We start from the raw sequence: 24090 nt of genomic DNA, 5'->3' as shown, positions 1-24090 counted from the left end.
TTCCCTGAGCCTTATTCCAAAGTGCCCTTTGGAATGAGCAATTACTCCCAGAAATCGGACTTGCTAGTGCTGCTCATCACTGTTTTATAACACTTAACAGTCACCACTAAATCCTTCAAGATAATTAAGCTTCCCATGTGGCCTCATGACCAAAATTCTCATCGATGGAACATTTACATATCAACTCATTTTAAATAGAAATTTAACATTGACAGTGGACTCCCAATGGAATGAGCCTAACAACACACAACGCTGGCCCAGAATAAACTGACTCACATGCTATTACAACAAATAAGATACAGACATGTAAATGTATTACCCTTTAATTTAGTTTTGTTTTCTTTTATTTTCTCTCCTAATATTCAAAAGTCAACTATAATAACACGTTTCATACAGTGGCTTTATAGTAATATTTCAAAAACATTTGACTTTAGGCAGTTTAATAAGAAAATATTATATTCAAACATGTTTTAACTAATTTTATTTTATTTTATTTATTTATTTTTGGTATATATTTTTTTGACCGCACAGTGAAGCACGTGGGATCTTAGTTCCCCAACAAGGGATCGAATGTCCCCTGCATTGGGAGTGTGGAATCTTAACCACTGGACCACCAGAGAAGTCCCTGATTAATTTTTAAAAGTCATAATTTTGAACATTGATAGCACTATCTTCTTCTAATATTCAATTTATTTTAACTTTATAATATCACAAGAAAATTGCTCTTATTCTGCTATATGTCTGAGTGAGCCCCATGTAGTTAACATGTGATAGGGCATAAAAGCCTATCTAAATATTATTCCTGATCAGCTTGAAATAAATAGTTACACACAAAGATTTTTGAGAATAAAGACAATATTATGTGAAACAATGTAAATTAATTGAAATTGGTCTACTATTTATGCAAAATTGAATAAAATGTAAGAGTCAATTAAAGATACATTTCTTTCTTTCTGTACATCTATATCTATTTATCTATCTATTCTATTTTCTCATATTCCTGGCTTGAAGATTAAAATTATAGTGATAGTGATTATTACTGACTTACTCTATACTTAGGTTTGCCTTTATGCTATGAGACACTGAAATCCTATTATCTTAATAGATACTAAATGTGTTCTTTGAGTAAAATGATTTACGAAAAGAAATGCAGACCTGAATCTAAGAATGAATATATTACTGATTCTGATATTTTGCACCATTAACCATATCTTCTTTATACTTAACTGTTATCCTCTTTTTAATAATTGATATATTCAGTAGAAAAACTGCTGCTCAACATGAGTTAGTGCAAAATTTCTGCTAGTCACAGGTCTTGAATATAGTTTCAAAGAGAGTTAATCTGATTAAGCTAAAATTGTCTTAGATATAACTTATTTTTATACCAATAATTCATGTTTAATTTAAAAATTTTCTCAACCATTTCATTTTAATGAACTTGAAATAACAATTGTCTTACTAAATATTCAAATTTTATTTTCTTATAAAATGTTACATGTCTAATTTTTTCTTTATGACAGAGTATACAGTAAAATGTATAGTCTGAGATTAGTATCTTACAGTGAGAGAATAAAATAGAAAAAGGAATATAGACTCTTTTTAGCTTTTCTACCTAGTATTTCTATTATTATATATTTTTCTATTATCATGTATAACATCTAAGCATTTTCTCTGTCATTTTCTAAAAACAATGCAAGACTCCCAAAGGTTACGCAGCTAACAAGGGAGATTCAGGATACATAAAACAACTAGAGCAGATAGAATGGAAAGGACAAATTCACACTTATAACTGGATACATCCAAATTTTGTCTTTATGGCAATAGAACAAGATGAGAGAAAATCAAAATGACACAGGTGATCTGAACAACACTATCAACTGACTTGAACTTCATCCAACAGTTGCACCAGCAGAATATGGATTATTCTCATGGGCATATATGACATTGACAAAGATAAACCATAAAAAATACTTCACCACATATAAAATAATATATAAAAATCTACTCTGACAAGACATCAATAATCAAAGATATCTTTAAATCTCCAAAAAAATTCCTAAATTTGCCATGAATCAGAGACATAATAAGCAAAGTATAAAATATTTGAAATGAATAAAAAATAAAACAAAACTCTTTGTTAATTGCAGTTACATTTGTTCTTAAATGGAAATTCATAGAATGAAATGCTTGTATGAGACAAGAATAAAGTTCTTAAATCAATGATCTAAGCTTAAACCTTAGAAAATAGAAAAAAATTTAGACATATAGAAAGGAATAGTAAATATAAATGCAAAAATCCATGAAATTGAAATAATAAAAATATCAAATAAATCTATAAAGTGAAATATATTTTCCTTGAGATTAGTAAAATTGATAACCAGATTTGTAATAAACAAGAGGAAAACAACAAATTCTTAATATCAAGGATCAAAAGGTGACATTTATAAAAATATTATAGATATTAATATAATATAAAGGGACTGTTATGAGAATAATAAGGGAATATTATGAACAACTTTATGACAATCAATTTGATAAAATAAATGGATTAGTTTCTTGAGGGATTCAAATTAAAATGCTCACACAAAAATAAATATATATTCTACAAGCTCTATATCCATTAAAATATTGAATACACAATCAAATACATTCCTACAAATTAAACTCTAGCCCCAGGTAATATTACTGTTGAATTCTGAAAAATATTGAAAGAAGAAATAAATATATTCTATACAATCTCTCCTAATAGAAGGGGAGACAACCCTACCAATTCATTTTCTGAGGCCAGAATTATCTTGCAGGAAAAGGTATACCAGAAAAAAAACTATAGAATAGTATTCATGAACATAGATTCAAAAATCCTTAAAATATCAGCAAATTTTATTCAATAATTAACAAATGATAATTCACCATGACCAATCATGGTATATTTCTTTTAATTTTTTTGTATTTTTTAATACAGCAGGTTCATATTAGTTATCTATTTTATGCACATGAGTGTATATATGTTAATCCCAATCTCCCAATTCATCCCACTACCCCCCCCACCTGCTTTCCCCCCATCATGTCCCTACATTTGTTCTCTACATCTGTGTCACTATTTCTGCCTTGCAAACTGGTTCATCTGTACTATTTAATCATGGATTATTTCAATAAATAAAGTTAATACACCATTTGAACACCAAACTATATAATTAATTTTATCAAAAGTCCAAAAATAGAGAATTCATACAATCTTTTAATAGATAAAGAAAAATAATTTGTCAAAATATTGAGTGTATTCATGAAAAATCTCTCAACATACTAGGATAAGTAAGAAACTTCTTAACCCCAGTAAAGAACATCTAAAGAAAGTCTATGGCTAACATCATATTTAATAGGAAAAAAAATAGACTGATATAGCTTTTCACCTAAAACCAGGAAGATGTGTATGCTCTCACCACTTATATTCAACATTATAATGGAAGTCATAGGTAATATAGTAACACAAGAAAATGTAATAAAAGTCAAACAGATTATAAAGGAAGAAGTAAAACTCTTTATTTTCAGATAACATGATAATCTGATGATCTATGTAAAAAAAAAATACCTAAGGTTTTATATTTTAGGTATGAAATATCTTATACCTAATAGTTGAATATAGTAAGATGTCAGGATAAAGGTTAATATACAAAATCAATTGCATTTCTACATAATGAAAATAAACATTGGACATTAGTTTTATAAATACATTTACAATAACATCAAATAAAATTGAATTTTAGGGATATATTTAACATATACAATTAATAAATTTAGTATAAAACTATAAAACATTTATAAGTGTAATTAAATCAGAACAAAATAAATGAAGAGCTAAAACAGGCATAGGGATTTGAACTAATATTGGAAAATTACAATTTTTCTAAAATCAATTTAAACTCTATTAATATTCCTAATTTTTTTTTTAGAATTGGCAAGCTAATACTAAAAATTTACATGGAAAAAACAAAGACTTGGAATAATAAAAAAGAGGAAAAGAATTAAAAGTTGGAGAACTCATCTAAAGTTAAGACATGCTATAAGGTAACCATAATTAAGTCAGGGAAGAATTGAATTATGGATAGATATACAGATCAACCCAACAGCATAAAGGGAATAAGAAAAAAAGCTCAAAACAATCATACATTGTCAACTGATTTTTGACAAATTTACCAAGCTAATACAATAGAGAAAGAGTGGTCTTATCAACAAATACTGCAGGAAAAATTGGACATCCATATGAAAATAACTCATCTTTCACCTTTACTGCACACTATTTAAAAAACTTACTCAAAGTGGATCATGGTCCAAAACTGAGGGCAAAAACCATAGCTTTCTATAAGAAACATAGGAGAATATGTTTGTGATCTTGGGTTAGACAAATAGTTCTTTGGCACAAACACCATAAACCATAAAAATAGTGTATAGTACTTCATCATGATTAAAGTCTCTTGCTCATTGAAACATTCTACAAAAATTGGAAAGACATCTTACAGATTGTTTTTTGTTTTCCTGTAATTGATTTATAATCTCATAGCCTTCTGGTCAGAAAAGATGCTTGATATGATTTCAATTTTCTTAAATTTACTGAGGCTTGATTTGTGACCCAAAATGTGATTTATCCTGGATGTATTTTGTCTGATATGAGTATTGCTACTCCAGCTTTCTTTTGATTTCCATTTGCATGGAATATCTGTTTCCATCCCCTCACTTTCAGTCTGTATGTTTCCCTAGGTCTGAAGTGGGTCTCTTGTACACAGTATTTACATGGGTCTTGTTTTTGTATCCATTCATCCAGTCTATGTCTTTTGGTTGGAACATTTAATCCATTTACATTTAAGGTAATTATCAATATGTATGTTCCTATTACCATTTTCTTAATTGTTTTGGGTTTGTTTTTTTAGGTCTTTTCCTTCTCTTGTGTTTCCTGCCTAGAGAAGTTCCTTTAGCATTTATTGTAAAGTGATTTTGGTGGTGCTGAATTCTCTTAGCTTTTGTTTGCCTGCAAAGCTTTTGATTTCTCCATCAAATCTGAATGAGAACCTTTCTGGGCAGACTATTCTTGATTGTAGGTTTTTCCCTTTCATCACTTTAAATATATCCTGCTACTCACTTCTGGCTTGCAGATTTTCTGCTGAAAAATCAGCTGATAACTTTATGGGGATTCCCTTGTACGTTATTTGTTGTTTTTAATAATTTTTCTTTGTATTTAATTTTTGTTAGCTTGATTAATATGTGTCTTGACATCTCTCTCCTTTGGTTTATTCTGTATGGGATTCTCTGCACTTCTTGGACTTGGGTGATTATTTCCTTTCTCATGTTAGGGAAGTTTTCAACTATAATCTCTTCAAATATTTTCTCAGACCCTTTCTCTTTTTCTTCTTCTTCCAGGACCCTTATAATTTGACTGTTGGTAATTTAATGTTGTCCCAGAGGTCTCCAAGACTGTTTTCATTTCTTTTCATTCTTTTTTATTTTATTTTGTTCCATGGCAGAGATTTCCACCATTCTGTCTTCCAAGTCACTTATCCCTTCTCCTACCTCAGTTATTATGCTATTGATTCCTTCTAGAGTATTTTTCATTTCAGTTATTGTCTTGTTCATCTCTGTTGTTTGTTCTTTAGTTCTTCTAGGTCTTTGTTAAATTTTTCTTGTATCTTCTCGATCTGTGCGTCCATTCTTTTTCTGAGATCTTGGATCATCTTTACCATCCTTATTCTTAATTATATTTTTAGATAAATTGCTTATCTCCAAGACATCTTACAGGATGAGTGAAAGCATTTGCAAAGCACATATCTGTTAAAGGATTCTTACAACTCAGTAGTAAGAAGACAAACAACTCATGTAAAGATAAGGATTATAAATAGGCACATGACAGTATACTCAATGTCTTCAGCTTTTAGAGAAAGGCAAATTCAAATTATGAAATATCACTACAAATATTCCAGTATGGACAATATGAAGATGATAAATGTTAGATATATAGATGATAGGTAGATACATAGATAGATGATAGATATTTAGATAGATATGGATTGATAGATGGATGGAATAATAACAACCTTGACAGTACCAATAGCTGATAGGGGGTAAAGCAATTGAATTGTCCATATATTGTCAATGGAAATTCAAATTAGCACAGCCTCTTTGCCTAATGGTTTGACAGTTGCTTCTAAAATCACATCAACTTTTGATGTGACCCGCTCCACAACAGAAATGTATATATATATATATATATATATATATATATATATATTGTGCTTGTATATATTCACTAATACCTAAAAACTGGGATATTGAACATATGACTCAACATATGGTTGAACATCAATAAAAAGGAATATTATTTTGCATGACCTGCTGGTACAACACCCTACCCTGCCCATCCTTCCCAAAAAAGAAAATAGATGGATCTCAGAAATTTGAGTGATTGAAGAATGGGAAATGGGAATGTCATGCTATCTGATCCTATTTATGTGAAAGTCTTGAAAAGGCAAAGCAGTAAGGATGGAAGTCAAGTTAGTGGGTGCCAGGTTTTTCATATATTTTCCAAAAGTCACCAAATCATATACCTAAAAAGCGTGATTATTTTAATATGTAAATCCTATATCAATAAACTTGTAAATAAACTTAAAAGTTACAGAAAATAAAGATTTAAAAAGCAGTCATGGAGGTTACAAGGACATATAGTTTGTTTCCATTTTCAGAATGGTACCTCTATTAATCTCTATTAATCTCTTCTATAGAACCCAATCTTTTCTGGGAGACATTACTCAGGCCTAATTGGGTTGCACTTCCAGAAAGTTCAGTCACTGGGGAAGAAATAAACCTATTTCATAATAATTTCTTATGGTACCTAGAATCCTCACAAGATCAGAGACTGCTGAAAGTAAGCTAGTTTCCTTTGATGGCATTTAAGTCAGTGAGAAGACAGAGGGAATAAGAAGGTTATATTGGAAATACATTACTAACCTCTCCAACCCTGAACACAAAGAAAAAATATCAGGTGGTTTATGCTTGCAGTTTGTCAGTGTGCTGCTCCATGGGATCTGACAGTGATGATTATGTGACTCAAATAGTAAATTCATCCTTGGTCTGTTATGTATATAACTCCCCAAAACTATTTTGGTGAAATAATTTCTTTATATTTTAAGGATTTTCTTATATATACTCTTCACCATAAGGCAGGTTATAAAACTCTAAATTTTATTTTGAATGAGAGTTATTTGTTCTGTGAAATATGGATGAAAATCAAATTTTACCCTTGAGTAAAGGGAGAGCCTATTGCTAAAATATTTTGCATTTTTCTGAATAGAAATATATAATTACTTCTTCCCTTTGATTTATCTATTCATATCAGTATTGATTTTTATTCTCTTTTTCCTCCTTTTCCCCTTTCCAACTATAAATTTCATTGATTCCTTTGAAATAATGAAGCCTCAAATAAGTACAACATTACTCCTAAACAATGTACCTCCATGTTGCATCTCTATGAAAATGAAAAAAAAGATGCATAATAAATAAATGATATTAAGAGATAAACACAGATCATCAAAGTAATAAATGCACATTTTAAGTAAGTTTTTTTTTTTTTTCTTAGAAAATTTAATGCTAGGATTAAGCTATAGCACTTTCTTCAAGGTTCAGGTAGATCTTTCCTTTAAATGTAGGCCATAATTTTCATCATAGTTGTGTTCCAATACTTGTTTATCACTACTTATGAGAAATCTGAAACATATTTTCCCTCTAAGGGTCTGTACAAAGGAAAGCTTTAAAGCACAAGGAGACAAACATAAGGACATTAAAGAAATATGATATATTTTGTACTTATGCCTACAATGTACACTAACATCCCTACTCTTAGCCAGATTAGTATAAATCCTCATGCTGAAGGTCTGTGTATTTAAATCCCTATTACTTTACATAATGTCAGCTTCAATGGAAAAAAAAAAAAACAAACAAACAAAGCATGCTAAAAGGAAAGAAAAAAACTTCTGAAAAAGTAAAGTAACTACCAGAACCAGACTCAGATATGACACATGTGGGAATTATCAGATGAGAGAATTAAAATTATTAAGGTTAGAACTCAAAAGGAAAAAATAAACAACATGACAGATTATGTCAATAATGTAACAGATGAAAATGCTAAGAAAGTATCAATGGGAACATTAGAAATACAGTAACAGAACTGAAAAATGCTTTGCATAGGTTCATTAATAGACTCTACATAGGTGAGGAAAGAATCAGTGAACTTGAAGATAGGTTAATAGAAATTTTCCAAACTGAAATACAAAGAGAAATATGAATTAAAAATTAAAATAAAATAAAAATAAGGAAAGAAAATGAACAGAACATCCACGAACTGTAGGATAATCATAATAATTTAAAAGTAAAACTTACACACAATTGGAATATCAGAAAAGAAAAAAAAGAAAATGGAGAAGAAACATTTTAAGTAATATGACCAGTTAGTAAATTAGTAAATAAGTAATTACTAAATTAATGACAGGCACTAAGCCATAAATTCAAGAATATTGAGAGTACATCAAGAAAATTTAATAAAAAGTAAAAAGAAAAAAATAACCTCACAACTAGGCATATCATATTCAAACTGCAGGGGAAAAAAAGAGGAGATAATATTGAAGGAGGAAAGAAAGAAAAAAAGGACACTCATTTAGACAAAAATAAGAGTAAGAATTTCAGCAGGCTTCTCATCAAAAACCATGCCAAAAAAAAAGAGTGTGGGTTGAAACGTTTGAAGCATTAAAAGGAAAAAAAGAAAAAAAAAAAACCCAACACCTAGAAATCTATATCCAATCTATATCCTGTGAAATTATCCTTCAAAGGTGAAGAAGAAATAAAGACTCAGAAAAAATGATGAAAGAAGTCATTTCTAGCAGCTTTGCTCTGCAAGAAACATTAAAAGAAGTTCTTCAAGCAGGAAACAAATAAAAAGAAGATATAGGTCAGAAACTTGGAACTACATAAAGAAGAGAGTTGCCAAAGGTATAAATGAAAACAAAATAAAGCATTTGTTTCTTGTTCTTTGTTGATATGAAAGACAACTGCTTGTTTAAAGCAATTTTGTAATTATGTATCAGGGATATATAACCTATGGACAATTGATATACATGACAGCAGTGTCACAAGGTATGGAAAGGAGGAATTGAGGATAAATTCTTAAAGGTAATTGAAGAGGTTGGCTCCTGGTTAAAAACCAATGTGTGTTTTTTCAGGCCTGACTATAGGCAATTATAAAGGCTTTACCTGTCATGTCTTACAGGCCAAAGCTGCACTGCAGTCTCTGAAGAGAGTTGCATCAAGGTCTGAAGTCCCTGGACAGTAAGCTCTTCACACATATGCAGCCACAGCCTCTGTGCCTTCATTCTGAGGTCTATTCATCTGAGGCCTTGGGCAGAAGTCCTCTTCAGTCTCCTCTGATGATGCCTCCTTAAGGGGACATAAAACGGGGTAGGAAACCATGAAGACACTTTTCCCCATTATGCCTCGGTACCTAGTACTTTTCCACTCCTGTCCACTCTCTCCAGCCCTCCCTGAACTTAGGATCCTTAAAAGTGCCAGATCCTTCTCTTCAGGATGTCAGCAGCCAGCAAACCCGTACATTTGCGCTGTTCCATCTGTCCCTTGACTGGTGCGCTGTTCCACCGGGGAAAATGAAACACAGAGTTGGGTTACTTAGTTCTAGCCTCTTGCTTATTGCCACTGCGGTAAATGATTAAAGACTAAACTCTTTCATTTGTTGGCTTATTGCTTGTGTTGGCTTCTCTGACATCCAACAGCTCATTTCTCTCTAGCCCAACTCAGCCGAGCTACTGACAGAAACCGCACCACACAGAAAGTTATAGCGAAATTTGATGGTGCACATACATTATTTAAACACACATATTGTAAATTCTAGGACAACCATTAAAATAGTTTTGAGAAAAACAGAAGGATAAGTAACACACAAAAAGAAAATATAAAAATAGAATCAAATAAAAAGTTGGAGAATTTGAAACCTCTCTGTTATAAATTGATAGATTAAGCAGGTAGAAAATCAGGAAGGACAGAGTTGACCTGAACAGATCTATCAATGAACTTGATCAAATTAACTTTACAGAATTCTACATTCAGCAACAACAGAAAACACATCTTCTCAAGCATACATGAAAGATTTTACAGAATTAGACCACACTCAGGCCATAAAACAGAACTGATCTGGGCAGGTTTGTAAGAAAGGTGGAATGCTACCTCCGTTAGCCCTCATGGGAAGTTCAAACCACAGAAACCCAGTGGTCACATAGGAAACCTTCCCCACAATATCAGACGCATGCTGCAGGAACCCAAGCCAGTCTTCCTTTCCTGCTTTTTCAAACCATTTTTGGACCTGCTTGGGAGTCAACCCTGCTCTCCCTAGAAAGTCTTATTATGTGATTAATAAACATGTCTATACCTTCTTGGTGCATATGTGTTTTCATCTATACTCAAACCCTATGTATGTGTGCGTTTGTGTGATTTACACACATTTAGGGTAAGTGTAGAACAATGACCTGTAATAGGTAATCAAAAATACAATTATAAGGAATTTAACATTCAGTTTGGTTTAAAATAAAATACAATTAAATATTTTTGATTTTATTAAACATAAAACAATTTCTTTCCAAAATAGAAAGAACTGTGATTTCCCTTTAGATACACTTAATTTAGTCAAGCTTGTAGATGGCTTAAGAATACACAATTCTTTCCAATTCATTGAATCTTTTCAGATACTATTGACTTACTCATTCCACCTTGAGGCCATGTATTTTTCTATCTCCCTCTGTGTCCAATATATATAAGAAAATCTGTCTGTGGATCTGAAAATCAAAATCTTTCTCACACAACACAGATTCCTTTGAAAACCTAGTAGGAACGCAATTGGAAAAAGAGACAGGGGTTCTTCTTTACTTTTCTCTCATCCTTCCTGTTTGATATCTTTCTCTCATGACTTGGATTTATTTTGGTCTTGGTTTGTGATCACATGCTAATTTGCACAGCTCAATTCACCCAGATGGAAAATATAGCTACCTATGGGGGTAACAGCACATTTTAGATATCACTTTTTTCAAGGTATAATGGTTTATATATCCCCAGGACTAACTTTCTTAAACAACAGGCAGTCAGTATCTTCCCTGATTGATAAGTAGTAAAAAGTGTTTTCTAAACTCTTTGTCTTAACATCTTTTACCCCTTATTGTATGTCCTAATAATTTCTAGTAATATCACTAGAGAACAAAAACTCACAAAAATCACCTTTTAGAGGAGAATATATTTGTGCAGAAATTTGTAGAATGTATGGCACTTATGTATTCTGCACATCTCACTTTCTGTGTGTAGTCTAATATTCATCTATCTTGTTGACACAAGGTTAGCTACTTTGGGAACTAATTTTTGATTAATAACCTCAGGAAAGATAAAAATTTCCTTTTACATGAACTGAATGTGTTTATGAGCATATCTAACATTGCATTCATTCCCTCTCCCCCATGTTTGCAAGTAAATGCAAAAGAAAAATCAGTTTGCAACAAAAATCATTTAAACTTTAATTTAGGAGGAAGGGATATCCATTTAGGGGAAAGTATATTTTAATTTATTATTAGAGACAAATTTTGCAAGAATATACTGAATAGTTCTGTCAGCATAAGCATGTCTATATCCTTTCAATGAACTAGAATTCATTTATGGTGGGGAAAGCTGTACAATTTCACTCTGCAATCTCACTTACTTCAATGGAAGTACTTTAACACCTTTACTCTCATCAGCCCCCACCCCATGTTATAACATCCTCACCTAGATCAAAAGCAGAAATAGAAGTATCAGAGTTACCCAGGGTCATCTGATTTTGTATTGGGAAATCACACTTTGAAATGTCTTTTGTATTTTATCTTTATTGTTAGTTGCTACCTTAACAGAAACTAGTATAAATGCAATTAAAAAAAATAGAAAATGTTATCTTCCTCATGTAGGTAGCTGAATGCATGTGCTGTCTTTTCCATTTTTCCATCATGTTTCAGACAATTACACATTTTTTTTCCTCTGGGATCTTAGAAAAACGTGATTTGTTGCCAAATGCATTAACTAGCAGGGGGTAGAACACAATGATATGATTCTTTGATGTTAGGCTCTCTTTATGTACTACCTCTAAGGCTTCATTTCTTACTCAGTAAGATCTTCGTATTCATAGGAACATCTGGAGTAGGTTTTTATATAAAGTGAAGCTTCACAAGAAATATTAGCTGTTTTAAGTAATGGTCAATCATTTAATGATTAAAGAAACTTGATCAACTGTGAAACTATTTTCTCAAGATTTCACATTAAGAAAATAAAAAAAAACAAAAAAACCCTGGACTAGATAATAGTTTTGCTGATATGCCGTATCCATGTTTTTTTTTTCTATACATGCTGCTTTGATCAGTTTATCTGCCACTGAGAATCTACATTCATATGGTATAGTACTTTACACACTGCAATTAAATGATAATTTTATTCTTATGTCTTCCCCTATAGGTTGTACTATTACTAAAAAAATAAATAAAAAGAGATAACATGGCATTCATTTTAAAATCTTTAGTGTTTTTCACATGATCACAGTTCTCAAATGTCACTCAGTAAATCTTTGGTGATCTGAATGAAAGTGCTATATTAATGCTATTTATAGAATGCGGGTATTGAAATGAAATAATTTAATGAAATGCCACATGTAATCAGAGTATATTAATCTGGAGTCTCACAAAAAATATTGTAATTTAAATCATGCCAATTCTGTTTCTCTCACTACTTAACATTTTGTTATTTTTATAATAACAATGCTACTCTAAAAAACAATAACACATTCTCAAAGCCTCCATTCTAAAGGCCATCTTACAGGCAAAATCTCACCATAATTATTTTTTTTATTCTTGTATCAGAAGCCAAAAAACACTCATTCTTTATTAAATTCTATTCTATTGAGATATATGGTGTATTGACTTAGAGGTTATCGTGTTTACAGTTCAGATATATAGGGAAAAACCAGTGAATGATATCTCAGGTAAAACCCTGTTCATAAATAAAATGCTTAGGTAAAAGTTTTCCCATAACTCAATTCTCAGCATCATATCCAGTAAAAATTTAAACTTAGGGATATAGAAGTTTACTTCAGTAGAGAGGGCATTGTTTATCTTTGAGCTGGGAGCTGAGAAAGCTGGTTATATTTTGGGCTAAACATTTGAGCTAAAGCAGCTTTACTGGATGCAGTGCAACATGGTGGGCAGGACACAGTTTCCTGCGGACAGTAGGAAGCAGGATTTTGGACATATAGTCACAGCTTAAGACTTATGTCTAAAACTTTCTGTTTTTAACATCAATATATGTCAACCTCTTCAGATGTTTTAAAATGGAGATAATTACAAATGTATAAAATTATAATTTTGGAATATGTATTTAAATCCATATCTACATATTTTACTAAAGTGAATTTATTTACAATTGATTTTCAATTGCTTTAATATGAAAGCATAATAAATTTACTTCTACCTTTTTAACTTTTACAGCATTATATTCATTTTTAAATTTGTGAGAATGTTGTTTCCTATTTTGTGTTGGCTATAGGATACAGAAAGAAATTCATATGCTTCAGAATTATTATTATTATTTTAAAGGACTTTTAAAAATCAATTTTAGATTCACAGCAAAATTGAGAGGAAAAGGCAGAGATTTCACATGTATAGTCTCCCTCTATTACTAGCCTCCCCCACCAGAGTGGTGCATTTATTACAATTGACACTTACCTTAACACACCATAATTACCCAAAGTCCATAGTTTACATTAGTGTTCACTCTTGATGTACATTCTATGGGTTTGGACCAATATACGGTGACATGTATTCATCATTCTAACCTCATACAGTGTATTTTCACTGCCTTAAATATGATCTGTGCTCAGCCTGTTCATCCCTTATCACCCCCTGCCCCCCACTCTTGACAAGCACCGATCTTTTTCTGGCTTCATAATTTTGCTTTTACAGAATGTCATATAATATGTAGTATTTTTAGATTGGCTTCTTTAGATCAGTAATACATATTTAAGGTTCCTCCTTGACTTTTCATGGTTTGATAGCTCATTCCTTTTTAGCACTGAATAATATTCCTTTGTCTATATGTACCACAATTTATTTATACATTCACCACTGAAGGACATCTTGGTTGTTTCTAAGTTTTGGCAATTGTGAATAAAGCTGTTGTAAACATCCATATGCAGGTTTTATGTGGACATAAGTTTTCAAATCCTTTGGGTAAATACCAAAGAACACAATTGCTGAATCATATAATCATAAATAAGAGCATGTTTACTTTTGTAAGAAACTGTCAAACTCTCTTCCAAAGTGGCTATACCATTTTGCATTCCCATGAGCAATGAGTTCCTGTTTCTCCACATTCCCCCCAGCATTTGTTGTTGTCAGTGTTCCAGATTTTAGCCTTTTTAATAAGTGTTGTTTAATTTACATTTCCCTGATGACGTATGATGTGGAGCATCTTTTCATATGTTTATTTGAAATCTCTATATCTTCTTAGGTGAGATGTCTGTTAAGGTCTTTGAGTCATTATCTTGATTGTTTATGATTTGTAAATTGCATGCCTACATGTAGGTTTTCTTGGTATTTGTCATGCTTGATGTTCTCAGAACTTTCTGAATCTATGGTTTAGTATTTGGCATTATATTACAGAAATTATTGGTCATTATTCTTTTAAATATCTATTCTTCCTCTCTTTTTCTGTCCTGACATTTCCATCATGCATATGTTATACGTTTTATTATTGTCCCACAGTACTTGAATATTCTGTTCTATTTTTAAAGTCTTTATTCTCTTTGCTTTCCAGTTTGGGGGGTTTCTATTGAGATACCCTGAGCTCAGAGATTCTTTCCTCAAGCATGACCAGGCTACTAGTAAGCTCATCAAAGGCCTTTCTCATTTCTGTTATATTGAGTTTTATTTCTAACGTTTCTTTTCGGTTCACTCTTAGGATTTCCATCTCTCTGTTTACCTTGCCCATCTGTTCTTGTATGATGTCTATTTTATCCATGAGAGCCCTTAGCATATTAATCATAGTTGTCTTAAATTCTCCTTCTCATAACTCCAACATCCTTGCCATGTCTGGTTCTGACTTGCTCTGCCCCTTCAAGTTGTGTTTTTCACCTTTTGGTATACCATATAATTTTTCTTGATAGCCAGACAGCATGGACTGGATAAAGGAACTGCTGTAAATTGACCTTCACTAATGTGGTGTTGAGGTCTCAGGGGAAACATTTTTAGTCCTGTGATTAAGTCTCAGTATTTTAGTGAGCCTATGCCTGCCTCTGGACTGTGATATTCACAAGTGTTTAAATTTTTTTCTACTTCCCTTAGGTGGGAGAGGTTGGCTACAGTGGTCTTGTTTTTTTGTTTTTTTGTTTGTTTTTTTCCTCCCCGTCTCCCAGTGAGTTAGGATGTGATAACATGCCAGCAGGTTAGGCTCCACTGAACTAGTTTCTGCTGAGGGCAGGCTTTGCTAAGAACAGAGTGTTCTGGTGTATTTCAAAATGATTCCTTTTCCCCAGCCTCTGCCTTTTGTAGGAGGGGATTTTCCTCTGATATTTACAGTGGGAAACTGGTTGAGCTCCTGGAGGTAAATATCACATTGTGCTCCCCACACCAGGACTCATTTCCCATGGAGTTTTAACTCTCACAATTGTCTGCACTGAACCTCCAGCAATTTGGCAATTGCAGTTCTTGTTTTCCTACTTAGGCACTGGCTCCCATGGCAGTTTCTGCTCATGTCTCTGCTTTAGTGAAGTTGTTATTCTCTGTATTTTTTGTCCATCTGATCTCTTTTGGGAGCAGCGATTTGCCTTCTTTCCTCACCTCTCTTGGGGATTCTAGAATAATTGAAGAAGATTTTTAAGTCTTTCAGCTTTTACTTGTGCTGGGACAAAGTGGTGGCTTCTACATTTCTTACATTCAGAACTGAAAACCTCACAATTATTATTTATTTAGTAAATGTTCATTGAAATTTTACTGTGTGCCAGAAATCTACTAGAAGGGGATTCAACACAAGTAAGACAGACAAAATTTATTTATTTTCTAGGTGTTTATGATTTACTAATGGACAATTACAAAGACTTTTAATATTAACTGATTCAATTTTAGAGCTAAAAAAGGAAGCACAAATCGTTAAAGATCTTGCTGTAGAAGAATACATTCTTTCTATATGGCTGAAATTCTGTTACTTATATAATCTAACTGATCTCATAATAATCTTGCCATAAAAAAATTATTGTAGTATACTAGATTAAGATACTGGAAAGAAAATCAAAGAAGTAGAACGACTTTCCTATAGGCAACCAAGCATAAGACAAATGAGAATTTAAATCACCGAACTTCTAGCTGTCTTAAGTATAAATAGATGCTATGGTCTGAATGTTTATATGCCACAAAAATTCATCTGTTGAAGTCTTAACCCCCAAAGGTGATGGTATTAGACCCTTTGGGAGGTGCTTAAGTCATGATTATGGAACTCTGGTGAATGGAATTGGAGCCTTATAAAAGAGGTTGTGAAGAGATCCTGGGACATTTCCACCATGTGAGGACACAAGAAAAGTCTCACTTGACATGCTGCCCCCCAGATCTCAGACTTCCAGCCTACATAATTGTGAGAAATAAATATTTATTTTGTAGAAGCTACCTAGTCTGTGGTATTTTGTTATATCACCTAATGGACTTATACAGTATATAACCTACATAAACTTCAGTAAATTGTCTTAATAGTATGGTCTTTTTCAGACTAGCATATAATTCATGAATACTGAGAATCTAAAACTATTGTTTATTAATATTAAATGAAAGTGAGTGCTTAACGGAAAGGTTAGAAAATAATTTTAATTCTTAATAAGTTTACAACTGGCATTCAGACTTTCTGGCTGACATCAGACAAGTTATTAATATGTTAAAATTGTGAATTCACTAACTGTATAATAAATTGAATATTAATACTGACTCCACTGTGTAGACAGTTTATGTGATTCAGTCAATACACTTCTGTTAAATGCTCAGAAGACAGAAAAATCACAAAAAGGTAGTAGAAATAATCCTTAAATTTTATTTTCTCATCAAGAATAGGGATTTTGTGGTGTACATGCTATAAGAATCTATTATAAAGACACTAAATGGTCACTAGAGCTCACATGTCAAAGATTTTTATTTTAAAGACAAATTTATTATCACATCACTACTGGTGCAAAAAGAAAGAAAGAGGAAGAAAGGAAGGAGAGAGGGAAGGAAGAAAGGAAGGAAGGAAGGAAGGAAGGAAGGAAGGAATTAAAGACCAAACAATGTGACAGCCGATTACCTCACTGTATAGAAATATAGAAATAAATGAAAAGATTAACAAGGCACCCAAGTTAAAGGAGGTGTCTATGATGTAATAGACTTATAGTCAGAAAGTCTGGAGCTAAACCCTCATCTAGGATTTATTGTGTTTTACTTTGACCACCACTCTTTATTTCTCTAAATTTCAAATTCCTCATTTTAAATGCTGGATGATTATGCAGTCCATAGAACTGCTGTAAAGGTGAAAAAAAATGAGATGTTTGGAAAAGCCATTGACATATTGTGTAGCACCCAGTTGAGGCTCTATAAATGCTTGATCCTTTCTTAATCAATCAAACAGTTAGTGGTAGTCAAAGGAGATAGAACTTGAAAAAAATGAAAAGAAGAACAAGGAGATATAGAAATGAAGAGAAAACTTAAAACCCTACACTTTATTGTTTTTAACAACTAAACTCAATGAAACTAACTGAATATTATAGCTCAGAGTGGGAGTCAACTGATGGATGTGACTGTGTCCTGGGTAAGATACTTCCTGGAATCACTTATGTTGAAGAGTTCTTCAGCATAGATGAATGTTATATCTTAATAATGTTAATATAATAATCATCATAATAATCATCATAATAATACTCTAAGTAACTCTGCAAAGTCATTAACTAGGAAATCAGATTGTTTCCTTTTATTTATCTGTGGGAAGGAAAAATTAAAGGGATTGAAAAATTATTATTAAAAATTATGGATCTAGTGGCATAGCTTTCAATCCTGGGGCTGTGAAGAAAATATTTTTAACAGTTCATCAATATGCAGATTTTTACAAGACTTCCTCACTGATCCACCTCCACCTCAGTGATAATATGGGGACAAGTTACCTAATTATCCACTAGATTAGAAACTCAAGTATTTGTAGACATATATTGCCTCTGCTAATTTTTTTACAGCTAGTATGGGGAATAGCTTAGCTTGTTTGGGGAATATTTATAATTTAAATAATAAAAGCTTGAGGACCTATAAATACATTTCATCTTCCTCAGTTTAGGAGAACGAACTAGCCAATTCAAGAGACCAAGGGAACACTAATCTCTCTCAAATAAATCCCAAACTATACAGCTTTGGGAATATTTGCTACCCATTCAAATAACCATAAAGATGAATGTTTTGATATATCACTTGGGGGCTTAGGGTTCAGAATGTAAACTTAAGTTAAAGTATATATCGAAGGTTATCTCATTTGAGCTTCTCTCCTAAAATTACATAAATGTAGTTTGTTAATCTACCAATTTCTTTAGTTACCAATTAGGGCACATTTTTCTTATTCAAATATTTTGATTATTTATTTTTAATCATGCTATATTGAAACATATATAAAATCCAAAAATAGTCTCTCTAGCATGTACCACCATATTTACTTCACTTCATTCTTTAAATTAATTGTTATTGAAGTATAGTTGGTTTACAATGTTGTGTTAGTTTCTGCTGTACAGCAAAGTGAATCAGTTATACATATACATATAGCCACTGTTTCTTTAGATTCTATTCCCATGTGGGTCATTACAGAGTTTTGAATAGAGCTCCCTGTGCTATACAGTAGGTTCTTATTAGTTATCTGTTTTATATATAGTAGTTTGTATATGTCAATCCCAACCTCCCAGCTTATTTCTCCCCCCACTTTTCCTCTTGGTAAACATAAGTTTGGTTACCAAGGGGAAACCAAACTCTGTCCTACATCTGTGATTCTATTTCTGTCTTGTAAATAGGTTAATTTGTATCATTTTTTAAGATTCCATATATAAGCAATATCATATGATATTTGTCTTTGTCTGTCTGACTTACTTCACTCAGTATGACAATCTCTAGGTCCATCCATGTATGCTGCAAATGGCATTATTTCATTCTTTTTTATGGCTGAGTAATATTCCATTGTATATATGTACCACATCTTCTTTATCTATTCTTCCATCGATGGACATTTAAGTAGTTTGATGTCCTGGCTATTGTAAATAGTGCTACAATGAATATTCGGGAGCATGTATCCTTTCAAATTATGGTTTTCTCCAGATATATGCCTAGGAGTGGGATTGTTGGATCATATGGTAGCTCTATTTTCAGTTTTTTTAAGGAAACTCCATACTGTTCTCCATAGTGGCTGTATCAATTTATATTCCCACCAAAAGTGTAGGAAGGTTGCCTTTTCTCCACACCCTGTCCAGCATTTATTGCTTGTAGAGTTTTTGATGATGGCCATTCTGACCAGTGTGAGATGATACCACATTGTAGTTTTGATTTGCATATCTCTAATAATTAGTGATATTGAGCATCTTTTCATGTGCCTCTTGGCCATCTGTATGTCTTTGGATAAATGATTTTTTAGATCTTCCACCCATTTTTTGATTGGGTTGTTTGTTTATTTGATATTGAGCTGCATGAGCTATTTGTATATTTTGGAGATTAATCCCTTGTTGGTCGCTTCATTTGCAAATATTTTGTACCATTTTGTGAGTTTTATTTCCATGGTTTCCATTGTTATTGAAAAGTTTTTAAGTTTAATTAGGTCCCATTTGTTTATTTATTTCATTTTCATTACTCTCAGAGGTGGATAAAAACAGATCTTGCTGTGATTTATGTTAGAGAGTGTTCTGCCTATGTTTTCCTCTAAGAGTTTTATAGTATCCAGTCTTACATTTAGGTCTTTACTCCATTTTGAGTTTATTTTTATGCCCACATGAAATTAAGACATTCTCTAACACCATACAGATTATAATTTTAAAACTAGAGAAAAAGAAAAGAAGGAAGAGAAAGAAAGCAGGAGGTTGGGTGAGAGGGAGAAAAAGAAGGAAGGACAGAAATAGCTTCATGTATAGAACTAAAACTTGATCTTCCTTGTCCCCTCCAGTTCTACTTCCTCAGAGGAAATCTGTATGTTGAAATAGTGTATATAATTCCCAGACTTAAACATTCTTTACCATGAATGCTTAAATTCCTATCAAACACAAAATTTCTCAGCATATGTCTTATATTCTCCTGGAGCCTTTTGTTGTAATTATTTCTGGGAAATTTCTGAATACCTGGGAAAGAGAAGAAATTCATGTTGTTATTCATTGGATTTTGGTAGAGGTAGAAAATTTCACATCAGATGGAGTTTGGGAAAACTGTTTCCTCAGAATAAAAAGAAGAAATCTGATAGTTATTTTTCCAGTTAATCCAGAAGGCATGATCGCTGTAAAGCAGAGAAGTCTGCATTAAAGGAATAATAGTATCTATGTGAAACATCCATTTATTATGCTTTAGTGTTAATTTAAAAGGAAGGGTGGTATCTCGTACAGAAGACTTCATTGACATAGGAATCAACTATCTTGACTTATTCTCTCAAATCTGTCACTAGATAGCAAGCTTGACATCAGCAAGTCAGTTAACATCTTCATCCCCATTTCTTTATCTATAAGGTAATGAAGGGTTGGATATGTATTTTTGTAAGTATTTTACAGCTTGAAAATCATGTTATTCTGAAAATTTTATGGTATTATAATTTATCAATTCCAAAGGAACAAAAATCACAAAGAAGTATTGATTACAATTCATCTGTGCATAATCCAGGAAAGATCACTAATAAAATAATTTCTTTTGTATTGGACATTGGATTATCTGCAATGCATCTTGAGACCTGAAAAATTCTATTTATAGAATTAGAATTATGGAAATCTATTAACCTGCTACATTTACACATTTTCTATTTTACTTACAGTATTTAAAATGGGAGGGTGAAGAGTTTGCATTGCACTTGTCAACATTTAACCTTGAATATGTTAAGAAGTATTAGCCAATAATTTGTTTGTTTGTATAATATACTCCCAAATCCACAGAGTTATAGTGATTCTAACTGCACATAATATTTGATATAAACTCATTTGTTGTCAAAAATGAAATTCAAAGCAATCTCTAAAATGACAGTTTTCACTTTGCACTATTACATTGTGACATTGTGCTACTTGCAAACCATTAAGTGAATTCACAGTTATTTACTTAGTACCAAACAATTTAACTCCTTTTCACAGAGAAAAGTATAGACCATTAAGTTACACTGTAACTCAGAATAGAATAAATAAGGAAAAAACAAATTATAAAATCAATCTTTCTGGCTGAAATATATACAATAACATTTAACCTGGTATGATAGTCTGATTAGAGAAGTATTAATTTCTGTAAGCATTAATTACACATCTGAAGAGGTAGTTTTTAAATAATTTAAAATTTATTTAGAAAACATATAAACCATTAAAATACACATTTATCAAATATTTTTCTTAGCCATACTTATAATCATTGGGTGATAATGTCGTAAAGCTTTTTTTTTGAATTGTAAATTGTTCAGAGACATTTCTTTCAAACATGGTTATATATCTGGAGACCTCAGTTTTTGGAACAAAATTCTATATGTGTTAGAGAACAACAGTTCTCCAGTGAGAGGCATTTACTGTTCATCAAACATACTCACTCAGAAGCAGAGGGAGATTCCAAGTTATCTGTATTCTTCACGGATGGATCCTGTGTCAGTAGAAAATGCCCTTGGGCTGGACCAGCAACATTAATTCTCCAGATAATCAGAGTCAAGGAAGGACAGCCGGCAAAAGGTGCTATATTCCTTTCCATTCAAGGAACAAAGAAATTACTAAACAAGTCAATGATAAAGACAGTTCAGAGTGGAGTTCTTGTAAAGATAAGGATACATGTAGTATTTTGAGTCTCATAATGATTCAAGAGGAAAGTCTAGTTTCTTCAGTGATGGTGGAAGTGACTAAAGGGAAGGTTTGATGATAATGAAGAGAGTGACTATAACAACACTGGCTGCCATGGTGACAGGTGTGGCTTTGGAAAATTTGAACATGGTAGAAACTGTCATTGGTGTGACAAATAGATAAAAATGTTTGGTCAAAACCATTTCCAAGTGACTGCTTTGGAACAGGCACTTTTTTCTGAAGATAACACTGAGATTAACTTTGAGAAATATGACATTTCAATTGAGGCAAAAGCCAGTAGCTGTCTCCCACACATTGAAAGTTTTATTGATGTTAAGATGGGAGAAACTATTATGGGAAACATCAAGCTTACTTGTTATACTCACTTGGCTCCACTGCAACCTTGTGCTATTATTTTTATGAAAGAGAAAAGACACTTGATGTCTTGTACCCAAACAGCATCTGTAAAAATTCTTTTGCCGATCTTGAGTCAGATTTATTCCGATGGTCAAGGAGAGACTTTGAGGGCCATGAAGAAAAACAGAAGGTAAGAGTAATATCCAATATCTAATCTCTTTGGTATTAGCATCAACAAGAGAGATTTGGCAGTACCAATCTATAAGGAAACCAGAAAATTTTCATACTGGCCTGGAGATAGTCCTTACATCATTTATGGTGATGCTGATATTGGTTAGCAGATTTGATACTTAGAATGTGGATGGCACATGTTAGTTGCTACTCCTGGAGGCCTGGTAGACATGATGGAAAGAGAAAATATTAGAGTTCCACAAATACTTGATGTTGGATAAAGTGGATCTTATATTGATATGGGATTTGAAACTCAGATATATGGGATACTTGAACAAGATAGTATGCCACCAAAGAGAGTTTATCATAATATGTTTAGTGCTGCTTTCCCTAAGGAAATACAGATACTTGCTCATGATTTCTTGGATGAATATATCTTTTTGGATGCAGGAATATTGGCTCTACCTCTGAGAACCTCATATCAAAAGAGTAAGACAAACAGTTATTTCTGCTTAACCTTTTAAATGCAACAGGAAAGAATTCATTGACCTTAGTGTTTGTGGAGACCAAAAATGTGCGGATAGTCTGGAGGACTTTTTACACCATGAAGGATATGCTTGTACCAGTATCCATGGAGAATGATCTTGGAGAGATGATGAAGAAGTCTTCACCAGTTCCTCTCAGGAAAAAGTCCAATCCTAGTGGTTAGAGCAGGAGCAGCAAGAGGACTTCACATTTCAAATGGGAAAGAAATTGTCAATTTTGACTTGTCAAATGGTATTGGAGAAAATGTACATTGCACTGACTGCACAGGACGTGTAGGAAACCTTGGCCTTGCCACCTTGTTCTTTAACAAGAGGAACATAAATATGACCAAGGGTTTGTTGGATCTTCTTGTGGAAGCTAAATAAGAAGTGCCATCTTAGTTTGAAAAGTCATATCAACATCATTACAAGGGTAGCTGTCATGGACATTCTAAGAGTAGTAGATTCTGTGGAGGATTTGTGCCAGATGTTATTCACATAGTAGTGTTTTTAGCAATTCCAGCTTCAGTAACAGCTGTACTGGCAGCAGCAGAGGTGATGGAAGCAGCTAGAGAGAGTTTGGTGGATGTGGCTATGGAAGCTTTTATAACAGCGATGGATATAGAGGAAATCTTAACTACTGGGGGATTGACTAGTGGGACAACTAGTCTACTTTGTAGTAGATCATCCTGCCAAACAAGCTAATATGGAAGCCACATGTAATTTAGCCAGATTATACCTTTTATAGTCTCAAGAATTTGTAACAAATTACCAACTGTGATACTCCACTGATTCTTTTTTTCTTAAAGGGAACTCAATGTCGCAAAAAGAGATGAAAGGAAAAATCAATGGTCTTGTTCAGAAGATAGTTTGAAGACTTCCATTGCTGTAATTTGGATTAAT

General features: G+C 32.5%; 1 pseudogene; it reads left to right on the top strand.

Annotated features, from left to right (window-relative positions):
• The first annotated feature begins 21907 nt into the window (after positions 1-21907).
• Positions 21908-23843, top strand: LOC112414653 (ATP-dependent RNA helicase DDX3X pseudogene; annotated as a pseudogene).
• Positions 23844-24090: the final 247 nt, after the last annotated feature.

Source organism: Neophocaena asiaeorientalis, unplaced genomic scaffold (genome assembly GCF_003031525.2).
Source record: "Neophocaena asiaeorientalis asiaeorientalis breed wild unplaced genomic scaffold, Neophocaena_asiaeorientalis_V1.1 scaffold127, whole genome shotgun sequence".
Lineage (NCBI taxonomy): Eukaryota > Metazoa > Chordata > Mammalia > Artiodactyla > Phocoenidae > Neophocaena > Neophocaena asiaeorientalis.
The sequence above is the reverse complement of the archived record's forward strand: the minus strand, read 5'-3'. Positions and strand labels throughout refer to the sequence as shown.